This window comes from Peromyscus leucopus, chromosome 10 (genome assembly GCF_004664715.2).
Source record: "Peromyscus leucopus breed LL Stock chromosome 10, UCI_PerLeu_2.1, whole genome shotgun sequence".
Lineage (NCBI taxonomy): Eukaryota > Metazoa > Chordata > Mammalia > Rodentia > Cricetidae > Peromyscus > Peromyscus leucopus.
This window is the reverse complement of record NC_051071.1, coordinates 2,183,002-2,208,895: the sequence shown is the minus strand read 5'-3', so window position 1 is coordinate 2,208,895 and position 25,894 is coordinate 2,183,002. Positions and strand designations below refer to the sequence as shown.

Here is a 25,894-nt window from a genome sequence, read left to right as displayed (position 1 = left end):
GAAATGCAGGCTGGAGAGTCAGCTTGCCAAGAGGAGCCCCACGGGGAAGCTGCCAGATTCACTCAAATATCTGGGCAGTGTGACAGCCCAGAGGGAGATCCTTGAAAAGCGACACCCTACCAGAGCACAGCATCCCTGTGCAGTTCCGTGGCCAGACCCACAGCTGCTGTCACTGAGGCCAGCTTTGCTGTGATGCTGAGGGTCTATGGAGCTGTACAGCAGGAGCATGTACTCTGGACTGCGTCCCTCACAAGACTGTGACATTCCCAGCGTCATCCTCAGTGCCCCAGTCCTGTCGTGAAGATCTCACTGGTGTGTGTGTGTGTGTGTGTGTGTGTGTGTGTGTGTGTGTGTGTAGGTGGTTTTAGACTGCTTTGCTTTTCAAAATGTATTTATAGCTTTCTTTCTGTGCGCTACATCACATGTTGGGGGTGGGGAGTGAGACAAAAATAATCTCAGTGCAAATCCTTGACCTTGTAAGATCGCTGGGGCCAGCATTCTCTTCCCATCAGAGTCTCTGGGGAACTTCAGAAGTGTTCAGGTCCTAGGGGTGCTCACAGCTCTGTGGGCCCTGTCGATGGGGTAGATCCCAGAAGTCTGTATGTCCAGAGGACCCCACACTTCTTCCTTGCCCAAGCATCCTGTATCTCATAGCCTCAGTATTTGCTTGGTACTTGGGTATCACTGCATTGAGATGGGTTCCATTCTGAGCACAAAACACTGTCCCTAGAAGGGGCTGAGTGACATTATGCTCAAGACAACATTGCCCCTGCTTACATTACACACAGGGTTAATGCTTAAATTCTCACATTGATCTTGTATTCACCGAGAAATACACATAACTCTCCCAGGATTAATGAAGACCATAAGATCACCTCCAAAGTCCATGTGGGATGTTCACAGGTTCAGTTTCAGGAGGAAATTTGGATTCCAGAAAGGATGTTGAAATGAGAAGCTCACAACAGTCATTGTGTGTGTATGCGCGTGCATGCATGCATGCACCTACATGCATGTGTGTGAGAGACAAAGTTTGCACACCCCTGTAAAGAGAAAAGTTGAAATAACTAATATAAGACCCCTCTCAGCCGGCTAAACAGCAGATAAACAAAGACAAATAGAGATGGAGTGAACTGACAGACAGATGTGAGGAAATCACCCGGAATTCAACAGAGAGATAAAAAGCCGTGTGGAAAGGAGTCCTTTAGACTGCATCATCAGGAGAGATCTGAGGCCGTGACATTTGAGCTGAAATCCCAGTGACAAAAGAGACCTGGCCATGGAAAGAAACAAGGCAAAGAGTCCCAGGCATCAGTGTGCAAAGGCCCTCTGGTGGAGTGGAATCAAGCGCCTGAAGGACAGAGGGAAGGATCTGTGGTCCCACTGTGTGACAAGTGGCTGTAGGAAGAGGAAACAAGCTTGGACACGGACCGACAGGATTTGCTCCAGCTGAGGGCCCAGGACTTTTGAACAGTGAGAGCTGACCACTTGCCTACGGGCTGACCTGTTCCTCACTAGCTTTCTCACTCACCCACCCACCCACTCTTTTTCCTATTCACTCACTCATTCATTCCCTCCTTCACTCACTCATTCATCTGTTCCTTATTAAATACCTACTGCATGCCTAATGTGTGCTCTAGGCCATGGTCAATGGTGAGATAAGCAAAGCCCAGATACTTTTGCCCTTGAGGGCCACTGGCTGAGCCAACTGTAACGGGTAGTGGGGAGGGGGAGAAAAAAGGACCTGGAAGAGCCACCTGAGATGGCAGATGGAAGTCTGTGAAAAGGAGAGAGCATCCTACATGGTGGCTGTGAATGTCAGGAGGACTTGTACTTTGGGGTAAACATTGATCCAGGGACATCTGAGGTTCCACCAAACCTTGAGGTGTGGCGATTCAGTACAGCAAGACAGCACCCCAAGCTTGGACATGAGACCAACCTTCAGCCTCAGGGCATCATCAGAAGGAGGGAGCATCTGTGTGAGCAGACCATGGTAGAGGCTCAGGCAGGAAGGCAACCACACGATGCGGAGGGAGAAGCCCTGGGGTACCAGGAAATGAGGCCAAAAATGGGGACAGTAATCTATGCCCTACTTAGTACCAGACCCTTGTGAAGACAGCTCCTTCACAAGAGAACGCAGCCTGACAGGAGACTGGCATAGATGCCTGCCCTTGGCACCATTTGCTCCACCAGACCACAAGGTCATGAATCTCAATGGGGACGCACCGGGTGACCTTGTCACCGCCCTCTCTCAGGCTTTTCTCACCACTCAAATGAAAACCCCAGCAGACCTGAGCTGCTGACCGGTGGAAAGCAGCCAGGAGCTCACATCTGGAATCCCAGGACTTCAGAGGGTGAGGCAGGAGGTGTGCCTTGAGTTCAAGGATAGCTTGGCCTAAATGGTGAGTTCCAGGCCATTCTGAGCTACATTATGAGACCTTGTCTCAGAAACAATGAAAGGAAAGGAAAAAGAAAGAAAGGAAGGCAGGAAGAGAGGAAAAGGGGGGATGAGGAAAGGAAAAAAGGAGGAAGGGGAGAAGGAAAGGAGGAGGGAGGAAGGGAAGAGGAAGGGAGGAAGAGGAGGAGGGAGAAAAGACAGAAGGGAGGAGGAAGGGGAGGGAGGAAGGGAAGGAAAGGGGGAGGAAAGAAGGGAAGGGGGAGGGAGGAAGGGGAAGGAGAGGGAGGAAGAGGAGGAGGGAGGGAGGAAGAGGAGGGAGGAAGGGGAAGGGGAGGGAGGAGGGAGGGAGGAAGGGAAGGAGGGAGGGAGGAGAGAGAGAGAAAGAAAACAACAAAGGAAGGCAGGCACCCGGAAATACAGATTTGGGGACTCTGTCCCACTTTTCTCTTCCACACTGCCAACCTCAGCCCAGTCACCACCACTTCCTGCCAGGGGATAGCTTCCTGGCAGGCTCTTGCTCCCAGGCCGGTCCCTCCCTTCTCCACACAGCAGCCAGAATTCCTAGAAAGAGGATGATGTCATCCCCTTGCCTCAAACCACCTTGTCTCTCACTGCACTGCTCGGAGGAAGCAGCCAAGCTCCTCACAAGACAGACAGACAGACTATTCCATGATGTCTAGCCCTGCCTGCCTCTCCTCGCTGTCCCTCCAAACTTGAGCCCTTCCGTGTCATGCCTGAAGTCCCTGCTGACCACGATGGCTGGGGCCACCACAGGTGCCCAGGGAGTGGGAATGAACAAGCTGGGTCGACCGGAGTTTCAGCCGCTCTCTCGTCTGTGTTTTCCCAGGCTGTTCCTTTTTACCAGTTCTTCCGGTGTTCCCCTGAACGCCGCTTCAGCGTGGTCACTGAATGCTCGGCTCAGCTCGGGGTCTGGACACCGCTGGGTGCTGGGGATTGGTGCTTGCAGCTCCTAGGACAGAGGCACACCAACCTCCATAGTGACAGTGATAGGGACATGGGTGGGGGGCGGAGCCTGGAGTTCAAAGAGAATCATGTGGGAGCATTCAAGAGGCCCAGTGTTCCAGGATAGAGAATTGGCAGGTCGAAGCATGCCATCCCAGAAGCTTGTACTTCGGGCACCTGCCTGGACTGGCCTCCCCTTGGGCAGCTGTCACACCCAGAATGTTATTGGTCCCTAAGATGCACGTGTATCTTTATCTTCACTTGTGACCATACAGTCAGGCTCATCCAGGCAGTGGTGACATTAGAAGCCTGAAGGAGCCTGGAACCTCAGGACTGGTGTCCTTAAGTAAGGCACAGAGACACACACAAAACAGTTCAAACCCCAGAGAAACCACTCATGGGGAAGTATGAACAGGGCAGGTCCTAAACATGCTAAACCCAGGTCAACTTAAGGAGAGTCTCCTCTGAGGCAGCAGGTTTCAAGACATTTCCTTGGGCAACAGACAGCATTTTTCTGCCAAATGATGGAAATCAAACATAAGATTCATGGTTCCCACCCAGCCCCAAATACAAGGCCTCAAAATTTAAGTCTCTACCCTGTCTACTCCATCAGGTCCTTAATTCCTGTATTCAAGTATCTGGGTGTTTCTGGTCTGCACTGAGCTACAAACAGTGTTGGTGTGAATCTCAGAGTTTGAATGAACAGAAGTTCTTGCTATGGGACCTCCCTTCAGAATTATCTGTCCATAGGTAGTTCAGGAAACAGGCCCCCAAAGAGCAACAGGCCCCAATGTGGTAGCCAAACTCAAAATCAGTTTCTGATTCTCCAGGCAATACGCTCTCCACCTTACTTCTGGCCCACGTTTATCCAGAACTCCATGACCTGCAAGCACCCAGACAAAAGCTGTGTCGTTCTTTCCCACCTCTCTGTCTGACCTAACATCCTTGTGACTGTCAGGGAAAACCTTTTGGGATAAGCTAAGATCATCTTCAGATAGCACTGGAGACCTGCAGCAAAAACTGCCCAGCCATCGTTCCCACCACTGCATTTGGTGCTTTGATTTGCAGGTTTCTTTTATTCTGGACTACAAAAGCTCACAAAACTGCTTCCATGGAGAAATGTGTTATCTGGGGCAACCTGAATTTGGCTCAGAATAAATGACCTATTATTTCCCCCTTTAGAGCGAGAGCCGGGTTGCATGCACGCCTCTATGTACCCAACAATGGACAGGAAGCTCTTTTGGGGTTCAGGAGGAATCAAAATGAAGTCCATCCCTGTAAGCTGCTCTTGACTGGTCAGTTGATGTCTGGTCCCGCCCACCACACCTGAAAGCGGTGGCACCTTCCCCTTTTGCCAACAGGCAGCCCTGCAGAACTGTGGACTTCTTCCCCTTCTAGCTGCAGAACTTGAGGAGTTTGCTGGCCCTTCTCAAAGCCATGTTGGAAATAAGATGATAATAAATGCAAGTGACTAATGAACACTAAGCGTTTTTTTAATATACAATTCTGAAGAAAGAGACACCAGTATAGAAAAAAAGGTAACAGTGACACTCATGCTGGTTTGGTATAAAACAGTGGGGTTTTTTTTTTGTTTGTTTGTTTTTGTTTTTGTTTTGTTTTTAGGTCCCATCTCAAGAAATTGCTGCCCTCTTTCCCCATAATCAGGACTTGCCCTAGCCCCAGACTCTCCATCCCATTGGCTCAGGACACAGCCTTATCTTATGAATAATGTGGGGCTCACAACTTCTCTGATCTGGGCTCAGTCAGTTGTACCTTTCCATCCTCAGAGTCCCGAGACAAGCAGCTGCCAACCACAGGGGAGGGACCCAGTGCCTCTTGTTTATCTGTGGCTCTAATGAATTCTAAGTGCACACCATGCTGAAAATGCACTCTAACCATCTACTTCTTACATCCAGAACCCTCTGGCTGGAATATCCATAAAGTATGGTTGCTGAGGGTGCTGTGAATGTGTTGCTCTGATTGATTGATAAATAAAATGCTGATTGGCCAGTAGCCAGGCAGGAAGGATAGGCGGGACAAGCAGAGAGGAGAATTCTGGGAACAGGAAGGCTGAGTCAGGAGACGCTGCCAGCCACTGCCATAAGGAGCAGGATGTAAAGTACTAGTAAGCCACAAGTCATGTGGCAAGGTATAGATTTATAGAAATTGGTTAATTTAAGATATAAGAACAGATAGCAAGAAGCCTGCCATGGCCATACAGTTTATAAGTAATATAAGTCTCTGTGTGTTTACTTAGGTCCAAGTAGCTGGCCGCAGGGCCGCAGGAGCTGAACAGAACCAGGAAAACTTGAGCTACACATGGTTGCTCAAACCCTCCTATCTTCTGATGGGCAGCTTACCACCTGCATCAAGCTGCCCCACTGGCCACCTCTCCCTGTTGGGAGACTAGCCCATGAGGAAAATTAAAGTGAGCCATGTAAAGGTGAGTGTGAAGGCTTGGAAAGACTATTCTACATACCACTTGGGGACCATTAACAGAGAAAGGGCCCTCTATAGACACCATGATGAGCCCAGTTAATGGTGCTCCGGCTGTCTCGTGCTTCTTCCAAACAGGATCAGAGCATCAAATAGGGTGCCTTTGCCTGCTTACTCACCCAGGTGATCCATTACACCTGCTACAGTGTCAACAGATCATGGGCCCCTTGCTGCTCTTGGACCCTGGCAGGGCACAGGATAGAACCACAATGGGAGCTGGAACAGGCCTAGTAATGGACTCTCAGGTGTGATCTGACCTAAACTAAAATCACTGCTAATGCTGAGCCAACGACATGACTAGAGGGTTGGTAACACACACACACACACACACACACACACACACACACACACACACACCTCTGTGTATGCATATGTGTGCATGTATGCATGTATTTTGGGAGACTGTATGTGTAAGAGAATGAACAAGTATACGAATGAACAAAAGAGGGGTACCAATTTTTCAAAAGTTGATAGGGAGAAACTGTCTTGAGCAAAATTGTGGTGGTATTGTGTTCCCCAAATTATTGTGCACCCTAATAAACTTATCTGGGGTCAGAGACAGAACAGCCACTAGATACAAAGTCTAGAAAATGGTGGCACTCACACCTTTAATCCTAGCACTCCAGAAGTAGAAATCCCTCTGGATCTCAGTGAGTTCAAGGCCACATTGGAACCGGCCAGGCATGGTGACACATGCCTTTAATCCCAGAAAGTGAGCCTTTAATTCCAGGGAGTGATGGCAGAAAGCAGAAAGGTATATAAGGTGTGAGGACCAGAGACTAGAAGCATTTGTCTGGTTAAGCTTTTAGCTGGTTAAGCTTCAGGCTTTTGAGCAACAGTTAAGCTGAGAGCCATTGGGATGAGGACACAGAAGCTTCCAGTCTGAGGAAACAAGATCACCTGAGAAGTTGGCCAGGTGAGGTTAGCTGTGGCTTGTTCTGTCTCTCTGACCATCCAGCATTTCACCCCAATAACTGGCCTCAGGTTTGATTTTATTAATAAGACTCTCTAAGATTCATGCTACACAAAATATTTCCATTACCACACCAGATGTATCTCTATGAAGAACAGCACAAAAGGTATTTTATTATAACTTCTCCAAATTTCCAAAATAAACAAGCAAACAAACAAAATGCATGTGCCCTTCTATCAGAAGCAGGACGGTAAAGTGCCCAGGAGTTTTAATCAGCCAAGGGGAACATCACAGACACAGAGACAGCAGCCTGAGAAGGCAGGCTATTACTCATGGCTCCCCAGAGGGAGGGGGCACATGGGGAGCACCAGGGTCAGGCAGGAGCAGCAGCAGCAGCAGAAAGCCTTTATTAGGGTTTCCAGTCTTCCAATTTAGATGAGTGGGAAACGCAAAGTAAGCAGCCTGAGATAGCCTGAGGCTGGACAGTCTAAACAATGTGGGGTTTCCAGGCTACTGGGGTGTGGGTTCCCCAGGAAGGAGGGTGTCGAGGGTGGGGATTCAGTTTGGTTTGAATACGAAAAGTGTCCTTACAGGGAATCTTCTGCCACCCCCCACCATCCCACCCCACCTCCGCCAAGGCCACCTCTTCCACAAATCCCTGACATTATAAAGAATTGAAGATAAGGAACTCCAGGTTTGTTACCCCAAGGACCTTAGGCAGGCTCCAGAGCCACGTTCTTCCTCAGTTCCCCCACCTGCAAATTGAGAGTGATAATCCCTACCTACAAAGGCTGTTGAAAGAAGCTGACTCTCAGAGGCCTCTGTGAGTGACCAAACTGGAATCTGAGCTGGGACTCTCTGGTACAGGGACTGAAGTTCAATTCCGTCAGCAGTGCAAACCCACGGTGACTGTTCTTGGGACATGGGGGCCGACAAACTGGTGTGCAGTGGGAGAGAGCTCATGCTATGAACCAGGTGAACTGCGCTTCAGTGTCTGGGAGCTATCTGAAGAGTGAGATACTGAAAAGATAAAGACAGAGTGTTCCTTTCCCGGCGTGCCCTAATCTGTGTATCAATAGCAAGATTCATGGGGCTGTTTCCACTCTCCTGTTCTCCAAGCTCTGCTTTAATTCATGGGTCTGTCCTGGAGGCGGGGCTCTGAATCTCATTACATTACACGGGGAGGGGAGGGGAAGGCTGGGGCAGATCGATTCCCTCTAGAAACGAGGCAATAAATCGCCCATAGACATTATGAGCAAACCTGCAGCCGCCAAGAGAGAACACACAAAGCAGGCTTTTTCTGCAGGCCTGAGTTTGTAAGTTCACTCCTGTCCCAGGTCGACAGTTTTGAACCAGCCGAAGGCATGAGGCATGGATGTCTCTTAGGACTACCTCCCAGAAACAGGCTCCTCTCTACAAAGGCAGATTCATAAATAATAACAACCAGCTTGGTGTTACTACAGAATAAAAGAACGGCCCAATGCTGGGTCACAGGAGTCAAAATAGCTTTCTGTTATGCAACCATGAAAGGTGAAGCACATGAATGCCACACTGACCACAGCGGGGAATGGCTATGAGATCCAGATCCGACAAATGCAGCTCATAAAACTGGGTATTGATTATGGCCATAAATATTACAAGGAAACGTACACATGGGGATGAAAATGACACAGGCCAGACACCAATGGTGATTTTGTTTTTATGAATTTCAGTTTTCTTCTTACCCGCTTTTCTCTTTTTTCCTGTACAAAGTAAACATCACTTAAATTTGGTTTTTCTAACTGGAAGCTTCTGATAGCTGCAAACGTTAACTGTGGCTTCTTCTGTTCCAATGCCAGGGCACCCACTTAAAGGAACGTGAGCAATGGCACTTATTCCTTTCGCTTGTTCAACAGTCTGGCATCTATCCTATTCTACAATCCTAAAGGAATCCATTCTTGATCTTCTTCGGGTGCGGGGAAACTTGAGCTTGTTTTATACACCTGAGTGAGTAACACAGCCTGAAATCTGCCTGTTTGCAAATAAAAGCCACACCCAAGATATTGAGAGTCAGAAACCAGTGCCACTTCACCCTTCCCAGTCCTACAAGGACACATTCGAGTTCTCCTGAGATAGTGTCTGTCGCCCATATCATCACTTTCTATGTTCTATACTTGCCAGCAGCATCAACAAGCCCGGGCATGTGAGCGCCTCTCGTCTGCTTCCCGTCTGGCTACCCTGACCTCCTCCAGGCAATAGCCAGCCTGGAGAGTCCAGAAGGTGCAATTAGGGGCAGTCCCTCCCACCACTAAGCTGGGGCTATCACCACATCAAGTTCCTTTCCCCACCCTGCCCCAGTTCCACGGCCTGAGCACTAGTCCTATCCAGTTTCTGCCACTCAGAGGCCCTTGCTCTTTATAGTGCTGAGTGTTGTTACACCACCAGGAAAAGACAGTCTGCGTGCCAACTCACAGCTATTTCCAGCCTGCTTTCCCAGCTGCCTCTTATCTGAGATGTTGAAAAGGAAAATACTCCCGTCGGGAAGGAAAGGGTACGAAGCAGTAATAATGGCCATTCTGGCCAATGAGAAACAAGGTAACACTAGGGACTTGTAGGAAAGGTATGCATTCCCCTTTCCTATTCAGACATAGGAAGCCTGAAGCTGCAGCAGCCACCTTGTAACCATTGGATGATACTCCAGGAGATTCGAGCATGCTGAAGGCAGTGAGCCTAAGAAACAGAGGGCAGCTAGGTGGTGGGCAGCATCAGGGAGGTGCCAGAGAAACCCTGAGAAGGTGCCTTAATCCCCATTCATCCTCTTTCCCCTTCTTCCCGAGTGCTCCTCCTGGGCCACACTAACTCATCTTCTGGGAATGCTCCAGCCCGGGAACCATATATTTTCCTGAGATACACAGTTAGATTATGTCCATACAATGTGGCCTCCTGTGAATGAGTCCAAACTCGGGGGAGGACGGACTACCTTGAGTAGAGTTAGGCTTTCAGGCTGTGACTAGGTCCTGTCCCACAGATGCCCACCACTCCACCCTCTTTCTCTGGCCTGTGGCTCTTTTTCTCTCAGAACGCCCTGCCCAGCTCCAGTTAGTTTGGAGTTCTAGGTAGTTGAGAAGGGCAGATCCTGAAAGAGTTCTGATTGGCTTGGTGTCAGTCGGTCTCCTGGCTGCCGACCAATCATCAATGAGAGGGGTGGAGCTATGCCTCTTGACACAGCCAAGCATCTACGCTCCACCCACTGCAGAGAACAAAGCGGAGCTAAGAGTAAAGCTGAACCAATCTCTGGTCTCCTCCCGCAAGCCATATGATGCACAGGCTTCTGTGAGACACCAATAGGGACCAGGGTATCTTCCGGGCAATGGCACTCCGGGGCAAAAGCAACTCCTTCCTCCACAATAGTCACAGCTTGGGTTCCCCCAGGCATAGAGGTTGAAGTCAGTGTGTGCATGCAGGTAGGTACAAGAGGAGGAGCCAAGTGTGAGGCAGAAGGCAGAGAAGCCAGTGTCCAGGTAAGGATGGAAGTCATTCCTGTAACAACAGAACATGACGCCAAGGACCCTCTGAGAAGCCCACAGAAAACCACTGGGATGTTCTGCTTCCTGGACAGGCAGGTGCCCAAGTCCCCAGGAGAGCTGTGCTAGCCAGCAGAAGGCTGGAGTAGAGGCTGGTTAGGGGGTGTAGCATGGCCCCAAAGCCTCTGTCTGTCCCACAGGCTAGAGGATACAAGGCCAGGACTGGAATTAGCCTGACAAGGATCAGTTCAGTCAAAGAAGGGCACTTCCGGGATACAGCCTCAGGGCTGTCCTGCTGGTGGCCACACATTATTCCACAAAGTTCTCTAATTCAGTGATGCCTATTAGATTCAGCCCTGAGTTCTAGATAAAGAAGTGAGGCTCGGGGACTCTAAATAACTTCCTCGGAGCCATCCAGCTGGGAGATGGCGTATCAGCATTGGAATCCAGATGTTCCTTTTCTCTGTAACCCAGGTGTCCACAAGAACAGCAGCCCTATCTCCACCCCAGAGACCTTAAGGGAAGGAGAAATTAAAATGAGATTTCCTGGCAGTTGCTGACAGGCAGCCTCCTCACACAGCCCTGCTCAGCCAGCCTGGGGTTGCAAATACTAGACAATCTTTCATTTAAACTCAAATATATCTGTGAACCTGAACTGTTCCATGCAGAAAAGCCTAATTAGAAAAAAAAGAAAAGGGAAAGAAAGAAAGAAAAAGAAAACCACAACCAACAACAAAAATTGTTAGGGATCCATCCAGAAAGAACAACGACGTTGAGCTGTTGAAGCCAGAGCATTGGCAGCCTCAGCCCAGTCTCCCCTGAGAGCTACAGCATTTCATTCTCAAGTCAGGAAAGCATACATCCAGCCCCAGCAAGGTATTTAATTATGGAGCATCTCAGCATTTCAACTGTGCTCACCACAAGCCCTGCTTTGCACAGGTCACTGGGAGTCACTGGGCCTCTACCAACTCCCATAAATCATTGCAGCCTGGCAGAAGCCCAGACACAGGGCAGCAGCGGCAAAATCACACAGAGTGCAAAGAAAGGCTTCGGGCCATTCACCAGAGAGCTGGGGCTGGAGGGGCACAGATGATGATTAAGAGAAAATGATTTGTGGCCCTGAGGGAGATGCTTGGAAGGAAAGGGCAGCATTTGAAAAAGAAACCGCATGGTTAGCCATGTTATCAGGGGAAGACTGCACAGGAGACCCCAGAGTTCAGCCACAAGTGAAAGAAGAAATATCCTCTCACAGGACACCATGCCCACTTATTATGCAGCCCAGGAAAGCATGGCTCAGGAAGGGACCCGAAGACTCTAGACTCCGACTTCAGGAAGGTTGGATGGGGCACTGAGCAGTAGGTTCAACGTCACGTGTATAGATTGGGGTAACCAAGGACACGACCCAGGACCACACTCCGTGTGGGGCAGGTGCCAAGGAGGCATGGAGCTCAGGCTGTGCTAGATTCAGAGTGGGTGTGTGACATTTGCCTTGGGGTGTTTGCTGGGGGTGCCAGGGAGGGAGGAGAGAAGAGCCCACCCCAGCTGGCTCATGGAAATGACACTTAGTGCCTGCACATCTGGAGGGTGCCCCAAGGAAACTGCTAGACAGCCTCTGTGACTTCAGTTTAATTTATCCCCCTTTACAGCAGTCCCCTGCAGTTACCTTGTTGGGACCCCTATGCCTGGCAGCATGCTGACACCTCCTGCTTGAAGGTTTCTGAAAGTGTCAATCATATCTTTGCGGGCCGGGTGGGCAGAGTGTCCTGAGGGACTCAGATATGCGATCTGGTGAAGCTCCACCTTCCTCCTGTGCAGCCAGGGCTGAGAATCACTGGGCCAGGCCATGTTCCCCTGCCTGGGTGGGGAAACAGACCCCCAGGTGCCACAGACTTCCTCAAGGCTGGAGGCTTGGGGCTTCTCAAACAGCACTTCCCACTGATCCTCACTGGGACAAGCATGTCCTCCACTTCCCAGGGAAGAAAAGCCATCACTGAGATGGCGGCAGGATCTGGGAGGGAAGGAAAAGGGACAGTAGAGTGTCTGGGGGGGGCTGGGGAGCGGGGCTCAGCTCCCATCTAATCTGAAAGATACTATCTCCGTGGGCCTACTTCAAAAGTCTCCCCATCGAAACCAAGCATCCGGAAGCAGTTCCAATGGAGCCTCTTCCCCAGCTGACCAGCTTTTGGCCGTAGGAGGGATGGGAGCACAGAGGAAAGGCAAACATGGAAGAGGACAGGGCAGCATGGCTGCAGGAGAGACAGGTTGGCGAGGACAAGGCTCTCAGAGCCCAGAGTGTCAGCAGGAGCCACAGAGGATGCCCAGACTATCAGCGACCAACACCGATATTGGGCAACAAGAACCCTCTCATTATCTCTGCCCCAAGAGTTGATGATTGGAAAAATTGCCAGGCAAGAATCAGTGACTAACTCTATGCTCCCTTTACAAAGACCCATAGAACTGCCCATGGTTGGTAATACTCCCTGCTGGGAGGTCAGCCGCCTTTGTTAGCTCAGCACCTCCCACTGGGCAGGCAATGGCACTGAGGATAAGCAAGGAAATGAGGAAGTGCCTAGAGTGACAACTCATCACATATTCCAGGCTTGGGTGAGGATTCAGGACAAGGACCTGGGAGTCATTCACAGGCTGTCTTCACACATGCAGCTTTTCTCACTCATGTCTCTAAAAGACCCTCCGAAGGAGGCAGGCAGATCTGTAGCTCACTCCCTGCCTCTCTCCAGGCTGTCCTAAATTTTAATTAGCAATAATCATCATAAACATTTTAGAGTACTTGAGCATCTACAAACCACTTTGCACGCATTATCTCCCTGGGAACTCATGGCGTTCTGTACACGGGGACCTGTGAACGAGCTACTTTCTGGATGGTAGCCAGGGCATTGCCTGTTGCAGTGAGGAGGGCTGGGTCTGGCATTCTCTGTGGTCTCTAAGTACTAGAACTCCTACAGAAGCCACTAATTTTTTTATTTTGCACAGTCAAGCAGCAATGCCAGGAAATTCAATAACTACCGACTCTGGGTGATAATCTGATGTTCATGAAAGGTGTGCGTCACGCTTGAGGGTCACAGCAAAGGAGAGTGGAGCCGGGACTCAACCCTGGGTCTGTCTGACTCCAAGAGGTCATACGGACAGTGATAATAATGAAGATACAGGACACCAACTGATGTCACCCGAGCCAAGCACAGAACCTGGCATTTGGCATGTTCTATCATCTTATTCACAGCTAACAAGGAAAGAAAGGCAGAGCGCCAGCAGAAGTGGGTGAAGAGGTTGGTAGACCCACCCTGGGGCAGACGGCTGGATAAAGAAGATAGCTGAGTCAGGCCCAAGCTGGAGATGGGGACACAGTCTGAGCAGGCGAGTGGAGAAACAGGCTCTAGGTAGTGTGAGCCCCAGATAGGGGCCTGGGAAGCTGGGAGGGGGCTCTGTCCCAAGATTCCACCTCATCCTGGGTCCAGCCTGAGACAGACCTCACCCACCGGCGTTAGGTTACTTGTAAGGCAAAGCTGTGAGCATCTAATAAACTACAGGAGCCTGTAGTCCAGGGCTGGGGCCCAAACAAGGGGCTGCTGGACCAACTACAGGTCATGCATCCTTGGAGTTCTACCTTGAAGATGACACCCACCACCACCCTGCCCAGCTACCTGCCTCAACCATTAGGGTCATTGGAACAAGAGAGTAAAAAGAACAGTGGATGCCCTTGTCAACACTGTTGAAATCAGAGTCTAGACATAATTGGAATCTGGGTCTCTGCTCCCCTGCCAACAGGAGCCGCCACAATGCGGATGGAGGGGAGGGAAGGGGACAGTCTGCTAAACCTATATGAAGCAGTTTTAACCAAAGCTTTGAGGCATAGGCTTCTAATTCCAGCTACTGATGTGGGGGTTGGAGATAAGACAGGAAGATCATGAGTTCAAGGCCAACTTGAGTAACTAAGATCCTTCATAGAAGAAAAAAATATGGCTAAGGTGTTTAAATGTATGTGTGAGGCGAGTCTGGAAAAGCAGCCAAAGAGTTCAGAGATAGGGTGGGGTGGGATGGAAGAGGTTCCCAGTGTTCCCAAGGATAGAGGGGCAAGAAGGAAACTCCTAAGGAGCAGGAGCAGAAGGCAGAGCAGCTGAGTAGAGGCTTCTAGAAGCTTGACCAGCTGAGTGAGCCGTAGAGGGGTGATGGTCTCCAAGCTCCCATGTTTTTTTATGAGGTGTCCTTTCCAGGTAGGGAGGGATAGAGAGCCTTGTAGCTTGTTTAGGAAGTGATGACCATTCAGCTTGTGACCAGAGAACTGGAGAGACAGACTCAAGCCACGGCTGTGGGGAGAGTGGCATGGTGGGGAGGGTGGCAGGGCTGGTCACTAGGTCCTACATTCACTTGTTTGAGGCAGGTGCTCACATAGCCCCCATTGGCCTTGCCCTCCTTACTCAGCTGAGGATAGTTTTGAGCTTCTGTTTCTCCCGCCCCCACGTCCTGAGTTCTAGTACAGGCATGTGCCACCATATCCAGCTTAGGCTCTGTTACTGAAGGCTGGCTGTATCTTGTCACCATAAAAGTGTGTTGCTATGGCAACCTGCCCCCTTACAAATGTTTACGGCAAAGGGCCTGCAGTCAACAGAGTGATCTCTAACTCTGGAGCCATGTCCGGCAGGAGAGACACTGGGTGCGGGGTGAGGACAGTACTACGACTTGGCCTTGGCCTTAGCCTTGGGAGGCAGGGACCAGCTGGAGTTATGGAGGCAAGGAAGCTGGTGGAAAAGTCTTAGGAACCAGGAAAGAGATGAAGGGAGAGTCCTTTAACATGATGACAGACATGGAGACCCCACAAGAAAGTGACTATGACAGTGAAGCAAGGGGTCTGGGGCCACTGCCCCCTGGGATCCCTGGCCACGGAGAAGGCTGAGCTGTGCATGGATGAAGAGTAGAGCCGTGATGACTCCCCAGGGTGTGCTCTCTTTGTGTGTCTTTCCGGAAGGTGGAATTTGGTCAGTCTGGTAACTTAAATATTCATAACTGCCAACCATGGAAAGAACTCAAGTGATCAGCAACTGAAGAAATGACCACTGAGCCAGGATCTACCCATAAATATTACCCAGCCACATACTGCTGGTCCCTTACGTCTCTAATCCCAACCCTGGGTGGGCTGGGGCAGGAGCACTACCATGACTTCAAGGCTATCCCGGACTACAAAGCGAAACTCTGTCTTAGAAGAACAAAACAAACATAAGAATTGAAATGAAATGGTAGACCTCCGTTGGTTTAAAAGCAGCCAGCCAGCAAAGTGTCTGTGCCCTCAGGCAGGGAGACCGTATTTATGATCCACAGAAAGAGCCAGATGAATCAACAGAACCCAGTTTCTAAGCACAAAGGACATCTACTTTCCTATATTACCCTCATCCTCCCAGCTGTCATTCAAGAGCTCAGTGCCCACCTCCCCCCCCATCCCCCAAACCCCCACCCTCTGTCACGTTCATCCCTCCACAACCTCCTGCTCCACAAATTTCCTGCCGCTTCATTTCACTTCAATTTTTTTATTTCCTCATTCAGGAATTGCTCCTCAGGCTCTCCTTGGCTAGTTCTGTGCAGAGGGAAGAAGCAGCCACCAACAGATGTGTGTCTGTCTGCTCATCAGATGTGTGTCTGTCTGCTCATCAGATGTGTGGACTGCTTTAAGCAACAAGCAGGACCAGGGGTTTCAGGAGAGACTGGGAGGGAGTAGTGTTACCTCAGCTGCCCAAGCAGCCCGCTGGGCATGAGAACCGGAGCTCAGGCATCAGGGGGTCAAAAGGAAGCTACACAACACTAGGTCTGATGGTCACTGTCCAAGGCCAGCCTCAGGACCCGACCCCCCATTCCTCAAAGGCAGGGTCCTCCAGCTCTGGCCCTCCTCCATCCATAGCTGCCCATTCGCTGCTGTACACAGCCGTCTAGTCTTCCTGTCTTGGCCCTTGGACTACTAATCCCAAGCTCCCAAGCTCCCAGTTCAGCTTGAGTGGGGCCTCCTCCTGGACCCTGGTTCAGCGGCACTGCCCCACTCCTCTGCTGCCCAGGTTTCCCCCCAGCAATTGCCGTGCCCAGTTGCCACTGACTCCTGCTCTGTGCCCCTGGGTGGACTGTGGCACCAGCCCCACTCCGCTTTAGTCCCAGTTCCAACTCCTTTGAGGGACCCACAAACACGAAGCTGAAATTAACACATGGAACTCACGATATTAAGAGACATAATGTTTATAGCCATCTATAAATGGCAAGTGTTCATGAGACACAGGATGATTGAATTCAGAGAAGCTCATTAAGTCAGAAATAAAACTCGGTCACAAAAGGCCCTGGGACAGTGCTCATGTTCCATCCACTGAATATCTTTCATGGGAGGGTCCTAAATCAGAGCGGCAAGGGCATTCCCCATGTAAGAACAGAGGTGAAAGCACTGAACGGAGCTCTCTGTGGGCACACATACACATCCCTACGCACCCAGACACACACGCACAGGACAGCTCTCAGCTTGACAGTCACGACAGCCAGCCGCAGCTGAGCTCTGGGTCTCCAGAGAGCACGTGGGGCAGATGACAAATGGCCTTTGTTGCTCAGACAGTGTCTCATGGATGCAGGAGCAGGTCCTTGTGGGGATATAGATGGGAACTGAAAGTGGAGACTTCCCTGAGAACCTACAGGAAGCGCTGTGGGCACAAATGCTTCTATACACTGCAGCCTCAGGCCGTCAGCCTCACAGGGGGTGGCTGTGATGCTCCCGAAGGGTCGGTGACTCTGATACACAGACACAACACCCCCAGAAGCTCACTGAAGTCTATATGGCAGATGCTTTTAAAGCTGCTCTGCCTTTCCCCACCGAGTAAGTATTAGGTTCCCCTTCGAGACACTTGGGGAAACAGATTAAAATAAACACTGAGTCAACCTTCCCGGGGCTGTGTGTTAACAGAGCTGAGATTGTAAAGCTGTGGGAGGCTTCTGCACTCAACATTTTACCTTTCCCCCAGCATTATCATCGCAGGAGCCATTATCGACAGCTCCTTCCTCACTGGGTCCCCACATCCCAAGATGGTCCTCAACACAGACGGCTCTCGGTACTCAGGGCACAGCAAACAGTGCTCCATGGTCATGCTGGAGCACTGTTTGCTTAATGCAATTGGATGTCTTTCCTGTTTCTGATAATTTTCCACTACAAGTCAGACCGTGACACGTTGTACAATTAGTTATATCTGTGTCTCAGTGACCAAGAAACCCCAGAGTGGGTTGTTACTGGCAGGCAAAGCAATGGCGGGCCATGGGTTGGTGGCTTGAGGCTATGGTAGACGAGCTGCCGCAGTCTGACCCAGGCTACAAAGAAGCTGGTTATGAGGTGCTCTGTCACTGGTAGGGAGAAGCCCACGAGGCAAGCATCCAACAGGACTTCTGAGGAGAGGCATGGGGAGAGTAGAAAGGATGAAGGGCGGAGCTCTCCTTAAGCCTGAGCATCCAAATGCTCTCTGAACCATGAAGGACCACAGTTCGTCCCTACCCCATCCCCCACAGGAATCACACGGATGGCTAAATGCTTGGTGACCACAAACATACACACTTTCCCACTAGCTCTCTTTGTAAATCCTGGCAAAATAAGGTTTTCAACATGGTGGTGCTTTTATAGCTATGAAAATGGAGGCCTTCCAAATCAGTCTTACTGTGGAATAATGCTGTGTCAGAGTATGAACTTTGAGCTACTGTCTTAGTTAGGGTTTCTGTTGCTGTGAAGAGACACCATGATCACAGCAGCTCTTATAAAGGAAAACATTTCGTTGGGGCTGGCTTACAGTTCAGAGGTTTAGTCCATTGTCATCATGGCGGACAGCGAGACTGCATGCAGGCAGACACGGTGCTGGAGAAGGAGCCGAGAGTTCTACCTCTGGATCGGCAGGCAGTAGGAAGAGAGAGTGATGCAGGGCCAGGCTTAAGCTTCTGAAATCTCAAAGTCCACCCCCAGTGACACACTTCATCCAAAAATACATACTGACTCCAACAAGGTCACATGTCCTAATCCTTTCAAATACTGCCACTCCCTATGAGCCTATGGGAGCCGTTTCCATTCCAACCACCACAACAACTAAGAACGTAGTTTGTCCAAGGGCCTTCATCTAAGGCTTCCAATGCACAAGAAGCTGGGAACTCCAGGCTCACCATCTTGTTTAGTACAGGGAGGTCTCTACCTATGCAAAGGGTATGGATGTTGTCCAGGCCTCTGACTTATTTACCAGCAGACATTCTTTTTCCAAGCTAGGATATGTGCCATCTCAAGGCTAGAAGTTACATAAAAAACACTCCTTTATGCCCAACCCAGCAATCCAGCTAGGCTTAAGGACACTGTTTTGTGAGGCCAGTGTATTAATACTTCATTGCTTGACTCTGGTACCCAGTGTGACATGTGTGCTTTTCAGAAACAAGAGCTCAGACTCCTCATCTCATCCCTAGCCTGGTGATGACAGCAGCTTGAACTGGAAGCCAAGTAGAAGGAAAATGAGATTCACTGTGAGCTCCTCGTGAGCAGAGCAGCAAGAGAAGTGAGCAGTTCGGGGCACAAAATGAACACGGGAGCTACATGCAATGGTGACTCAGGTAGACCCAGCCCAAAGGATGCCCTTGGAATTCTCCATCTGTCTGTGCTCCTGAAGAAACAGGAGTCAGTGAGACCTGGGATCATCCCATGCAATGACCTTCCTGTACTACCCTCTCATGAAGGATGTGGAAGTACCAAAGACGTCCCATCACTAAGGGTTGTTGCGATGACGATGGGTTCCACAGGAGCCACCCCACAGTGGGCAAGCTGCCCTGGGCTCTCCCAGGCCTGGAAGCCTGGAAGCTTGTGATGACTTTTATATGATTGATTTCTAGTCTCCTGAGTGTTCATAGCCTTTAAATGTTTTCCTGCTTGTGTCTACAGCATGCAGCAGATACTTTAGACACAGAGAAAGTAAGAGGTAGGTTCAGGAAAGACTGGATTCTGGAGGGATGCTGCTCTGTGTGATGTGATGCAGAACTGAGAATCAAGGGACCGCCTACCTCTCTTGGACATAGATTTCCCCTCACTCCTTAGGAATGTAGGAGTGTAGACTGGGTGGTCTCTGTATACCCAGGTGCTTTGCAGTCAGAGGTAGGGCTGCTGCTCTTCATAGCCAGGTGATATTTCAACTTCCCTGCAGAGATCACCTTCCTCATCTCTGGTTCTCAGTCCCAGATTCATCTTTGGGTCGTTTCTGTCAGCAGTACCAACTGAATTCATGCCCTAATATATATGACCCATTTTTCCAGTTGTCCCCTCCCATAAAGCTTTTAGAAAAGCCAACACAAGCTTTGAGAACCTCAGAGCACCAGGCATTTCTAAGAACGTTAAACAACACATCATCTAACCCTCCCCAGAAGCATCCTGTAGAGTATGGACAGTAGCTTTGATCAGTACAGATCTATAGCCTATCAGATAGAGAACTACCCCTGGGCCTGTTCCAGAACCTGGCCTTCCCCACAAGGGCATGCAAACATGTTCCTAGTTTGCTGTGTGGCTGTGAGCTACAGTGTTGATCTCCTTGGATTCCCTGCTTAAATTCACTTCTGTGTCCATGTTGCCTGCATGGAACAAGAAGAAAAGCTTGCAGCAAAGCCTCTTGCATTAGTGAGCAAGCCTCTCTGGCTGCCTAGCAGAGCTCATGGTGGGAGTGAGTCTGGTCCTAGTCCAGTGAGACAGAGGAGAGTGGCTTGATGTATGGCTGGCCAAGGCTGATTCAAGCCCTACTGGAAAGAAACCCCAGGGACAGACTGAGAGCTAAGGTGGCCACTGGGTGGGCCCTATCCACTGAGAGTCCAGGCCACATGGCTGGCATGCTCCTGAGTTCCGCACAATTTGTGTTCTGGACAAAGAGAAGAACTAGCTAACAGTCCCTACTACTGATGAACAGAGCAAAAAATGCCACATGAGAGCTCTCTCTTAGAAAGTACAGATGAAGTGGGAGATAGGGTGTTTGCTCTGGAGTGAAGATCCCATACACCACACACACACACACACACACACACACACACACACACACACACACACTCAGAAGTCTGGTGTGGAAATCTCAGTTCCCTCTCTCAGGTAGGAAGACCCATCTAGCCATCACAGATGCCATGGTGCCGTGGTAAAAGAACTTGGCATTTTTAACCTTTATGCCGCTGTGTATTCAGCCAAAACCGAACACTGAACTGACTGTTGATCTTTTTGAGGCTAGTGACAGGTGCTACAGTCCTCTCTCCTCGCCCCACAGCAGAAACAAAGTGTCCCAGTCGGCCCCAGGGCTTAGGAGCATACAGGGACCTTGCACTGGGGCACCTGCTGCCGAGCTAGGTCTTCCATAGCTAGGTAGCGTCTCAGCATTTCCCACTTGCAGTGTTTTCCAGTCACAGTTGAACGCTGAGTTCATTGGATGGAAACCTGCTGTGAGCTGGGGAGTGCCTGCACTCTCACATCACCAAGAGGAAAGGATGCTAAAGACAAAGCACCCCACCCCCACCCAGGAATGCCCGCTCTGAACAGGCCAGGCAGGAAGAACTGAAAGTCTGCCCTGTGGACCACAGACCCGACTCCATCCTCCACACTCCAGAGTGGCTGTCACCTCCTCACCCTTCATCACAGCCACCTCAACCGTGCCTGTGATACCTGTCTGCAGAGGCCAAAGCAGCTGTCTCATGGGGCAGGTTGACCACGGCCTGAGTCATAGTGTGGACTCTACTTGTCGCCTTCAGGGAAGATCTGAGGCTGAGCCTGTGGTCGGTCACATCAAGGAAACTAGTGCTTGGATCTTCCCAGTCTGTCCACTCCCCATACCCAACCCCTGTGCGTGCACATGTATGTGAGTGCACTGGCCCTTTGGATGACAGCTCCTGTGTCCACATCTCCCACACTCACCAGCTGTCCCTGGGCTCAGATTGCCCTTGTTCACTTATTCACTGTATTGACACACAGCAAGCTCAGATCCAAGGACTTGCTCCTGGGATTCAAATCCCTGCTCCTCTGTGCCTCCCCAGCACCAGCCATGAATGGCTCGGCTTCTAAGTATGAGGTCCAGGCTGACCTCGGGAGTCATTCTCAACGTGGTCATGACTTGCACTTGCCAAGGGCTCTGGGCCCATGTCATGTGGCTTGGGCAACAGCAATGTTCCCTTTGTCCTGACCCCCATGAGGCCACACAGTCCGGGGTGCTGAGGCAGCCAGGTAGGATGGATGAAAGCCCTTCCTTGGGACAGAAAAGAATCCTAAATGCTAGGTCCTGACTAGGATCCTGAGGATACATACACCTGCAGTGGGGAGAGGCTGGGAGGGGTGTCAGGAGGGAGGGGAAATGAAGAGAGACAGACAGGCATGTAAAAGACAGCCTGGGCTAGCAAACTTGAACAAGGGAAGGCTTGCTACAGTTCATGGCTTCAGAGCTTTCACTTCAAGGTCAGTTGGCGCCACAGTCGGCCAAGGTGAGGCAGGCTCTTGACAGCGGTGGGAGCTTGAGGAAGGGGAGGGTGCTCACCTCGTAACAGCCAGGAAGGAGATGTGGGGAGGACCAGGCCCAATAGAGAACCCCAAGGACCCATTTCCCTCCCAGCACCAGGTAAAATAAGGGTTGGGAATCGGTAAGGTGCTTGCCACGTGCAACATGAGAAACTGAGTCCACTCCTCCCGAACCCATGTCAAAAAGCCAGGCGCAGTAGCATGCACTTGTAACCCTAGTGTTGAGGAGGTGGAGACAGGATGGTCCCTAAGGCTTGCCGGCCAATGACTCAAGCTGAATCCACGGGCTCCAGGCCCACCAAGAGCGGGCGAGGAGCGTGGAAGGTGTCAGAGAAAGACACCTGGCTGCGACCTCTGGTTTCCACACGCATGAACAGACATGGGTACCTGCACACACATGTCCAGACATGAAAGAAAACAGAACGGCTTTATGATCAATATACTAGATCCCTGATCAAGCTACTGTTTAGTTCTCCCAGGGCCTCGGTTTCTGCAGTGAGACAGTTGGGCTGACTCACCCCCAGGTCTCAGATAACTGTTTTAGTTTTCTCAACTTAATTTGAATCCATCCAGTTTCAATTCTGCTTAATATCACACAAGACCAATTCTTCTTACTCACTGCAAAAGCCTGTCACAGCCCCTTCATAATATGCTGTCAACTCTCATCCCCCTCTCGTCACTGAAGACAAATGATGCCTCGTTTCCGCTTTTGCTTCAACCCCATCTTCCAAGTTTGCTACGGAGACAGATGGCCCCTCCGTCAAGGAGCACGCCTCCTCTCCATGCCTGTGCTCATCTGCTTCCTTGATTCATGGGGAAAACCGAGCAAATCAGTTGCCACCCGGACCGCCAGCCCAGTGAGGTAGTGGTGCCTCTCTTGTCCCCTCTGTACCAATTCGCTCCTCCACAGTGGATCTAGAATGGATCTCCGAAGCCACAGGAGATCGGCTTGCTTCTCAAAGCTTTCCCTTGGCTGCCTGGTGGCTCTGGGCTTGAAATCCGCTGCTCTCCACTGAGCCTCTTTCTCTGACTGATCCTGAAGGCCCATCCTTTCCATCTCAGCATGGAGACTGTGAAGACCTGGGCTCTGCCGTTTGTGGGACTTATTCATCTTCCTCCTGCCTCCTTGCACAGCAGCGTCCTCTGCTGAGTGTCTACATGGATGGGAATGGCCAGTCAGGTGTAGGAGGCCCCTCCAGCCTGCCAGAGATGGTCTCTGGCAGGATTCCTAGCCTGGACTAGGTGCACCTGTTGGCTCTCCTACTGGTGAAAAAAATACCTTAGAAATTCAACTTACAAAGAGGAAAATCCTTTGAGGTTATATCCCATGGTAACCCATGGTCACTTGGTCCCATTGCTTTAGGCCTGTGGCAGGGCAGACCATCATACCAGGAACCTATGGTGAAGGAAATGGCTGCCCTCATGGCACTCAAGAAACAAAAAGAAAGGAAGGAGCCATAGTCTCAGAATCCTCCTGAAGGACATGCTCCCAATGACCTCACTTCCTCCCTCTAGACCACACCTCCTAAAGAAGCCATCTCCTCCAGATGTTACCTTAGGCTGAGGACCAAGTCTTCCACATGTGGGCCTTTGAGGAACATTCCAGATCCCAACCTCCTTCACCAAGCCCGTCTCTCTTACTTGTACCTGCCCCACATGGTGGGGGACACCAGATTTTCTAGGCTTCTCCTGGCACACATATGGTTCCTTTAGTCTCTACAGCATCAGCCACCTTCTGAAGGTATGACTACGTGATTATGCCTCTCTATGTAACCAGAACTGCAGCTTCCTTTTCAACTCCAGACTCGCAGGCTTCAGAAGTTTCGAGGCAGGTGCAATTAATAAGCAGATGGAAAAGTGAGACCAGGGACATTTGACAGCCAGCTCCCCAAGGTCTCCTAGAGGCAGGCTATAGCTAGATCATTCTAATTCCCCTGCTGGTGAAGACCACCCCCAAAACCTACACAATGCTCTTCAGGTATCATGAGAACCCAGTGTCCCTGCTGGTAGACACATCAATGAAAGTCAACACACCTTCTCAATCCTATCTTTCAGTGGGAATCTACTATCTACTCACCCGCACAATAAAGATCACAGGTACAGTCTCACCCACAGCCCAGTTCACTGTGGCAAGTGTCCCCACAATCCTGCACTCTCACTGGGAGCACCCAGGTGCCCTTCTCTTGGCCCCAGAGTGCTGCAGGACTCCTACCACCGCCATTGTCTTTCATGGTTCCGAAAACTTGCTAGTGACAAAGCAAAGCTGTCACCTCCCTAGGCTGCTAGCACTGCTGGATGGACAGTGTTTGCAGAAGTCCCTGTCTCTGCCCATTAACAGGGTCCTCAAAATGTTAAGTCCTGCCGAGGGGTGGTTCTAGTAAAGTCCCACACAGAGATCCCTCCCACCTCAGTGTGCATAGCTCTTTGGAGTGAGACCTGCCCTGCTCCTCCTGGCAAGAGGTGGCCTTTCTTCTCAGGTCTGGAGCAGCCTGACACCTCCTTACACCAGAGAGAGAAGCAGTGTCACTGTGAGAATTTCAAGCTTGTGCCCCAGGAGACCTTCAAGTTCCTGCCTGCTCTCTCTCAACCCAGCCTCTATACCTCCATATGCAGAAACCCCAAAGAGTATCCATGAGGCTGAGGGCTCGTGTATAAGGAAGAGGAGCATCCCTGTTGGAGAGACGGTCACCAAAAGCCAGCACCAGCCAGCATCAGTCACCAGGCACAAGGCCCTGCTTGAGTCCACAGCCCAAGTGAACCCTCTGATGTGTGAGGGTGAGACCAGCAGGAAGCCACCCTGCAGAGCAATGCCTTACAAATGTGTGAGTGAAGTGGTGGGGGCTTTGAGGAAGTAAGTTTTGGGTAGCAATAGCCCAACGGGATTTAACAACACACTGAAGTGTTGTGATGATGATGGAGATTCTCGTATCAGGTGCTTCCTCTACCATGCTTGGTGATGCGTCTATTTAAAGATTAAATTAATCTTGGGGAGATACTTGGTCTATAAAGTGCTTGCTGCACAAGTATGAGAGCTAGAGTTCGATTCCCCAGATGCCACATAAAGGGTTGGGGAGTGTGCTTGTAATCCTCATTCTGGGGAACAGAGATAGCAGACATACAGGTTTGCTGGCCAGCCAACCTAGACGAGTCAATGAGCCCCATGTCAATGAGATACCTTGCCTCAAAGCCAAGATGGACGGCTCCTTAGGAATGACTTGGCCTGCACATGTATGCACATCACTATCATTGTAACACACCACACACACACACACACACACACACACACACACACACACACACACACAGCTTTAATGAGTGTAAAACTGTAACCCTGTGAGTTAAGTATAGCTATTGTCCTTATTTGCTAATGAGGAAATGGAGACCCTAGGAGGTAATTTGCTGAAGCTTGCAGGGCTCACAGGTAGATAGTTTCCATTGTGTGGATTCAGCAGAGCAGCCATGTTGAGTGATTGCCCCAGGTAACTGCAATGGGTTTTGCCCACATAGCTTTTGCCCAGCACATTCTAAACAGATAAAGTCACTAGAATGCTATGTGGAGCTCTGCAATGCGACCCAGCACCAAGAATGTACTTGCTCATGTTATGTTAAGGTAAACCAGGGACACTCTCTTTTAGATAAGGTCACTTCTGTCCTAATCGATATACGTGCACCTTTTCCGGACCCCAATCCAGGGTAATGCTCCTGTCATAAACGGCGCTCCGTAATCCTATATCTATCTAGTGGCCTTTTTCTTTGGTCTCCTGGGACTCCAGTGCTGGCCATCATGCACTACTGTGCCCAAATTGTTCTGGACACCAGTGTACTGGCTCCAGTTTCTAGAACTATCAGAACTACTCACACATCTTCTCTCTTCCATGTCCCATCCTCCTGCACGCTGTAGCCCTTCTCCTAGAAGCCACTCAGGATGGTGGGGGCTGGGGCACAAATGTGTCTGTTGGGTGTTTTCTATTGGGTGACATTTCCTCACACCAGTACCTAGAAGGCCAACTCTTAGAACATAGTAGGTACCTCTGCTCCAAAGGGTCACAACCCATGCTGACACACACTGGACACCTGAGCATACACACTCCAGTTCCTCACAG

At 50.4% G+C, this 25,894-nt stretch overlaps 1 protein-coding gene across 1 annotated transcript in view; it reads right to left on the bottom strand.

Moving 5' to 3' along the window:
• The window catches only part of C10H4orf50 (chromosome 10 C4orf50 homolog), a 92,041-nt gene that overhangs the window by 8,124 nt on the left and 58,023 nt on the right, over nt 1-25,894 (bottom strand). The window lies entirely within an intron of this gene.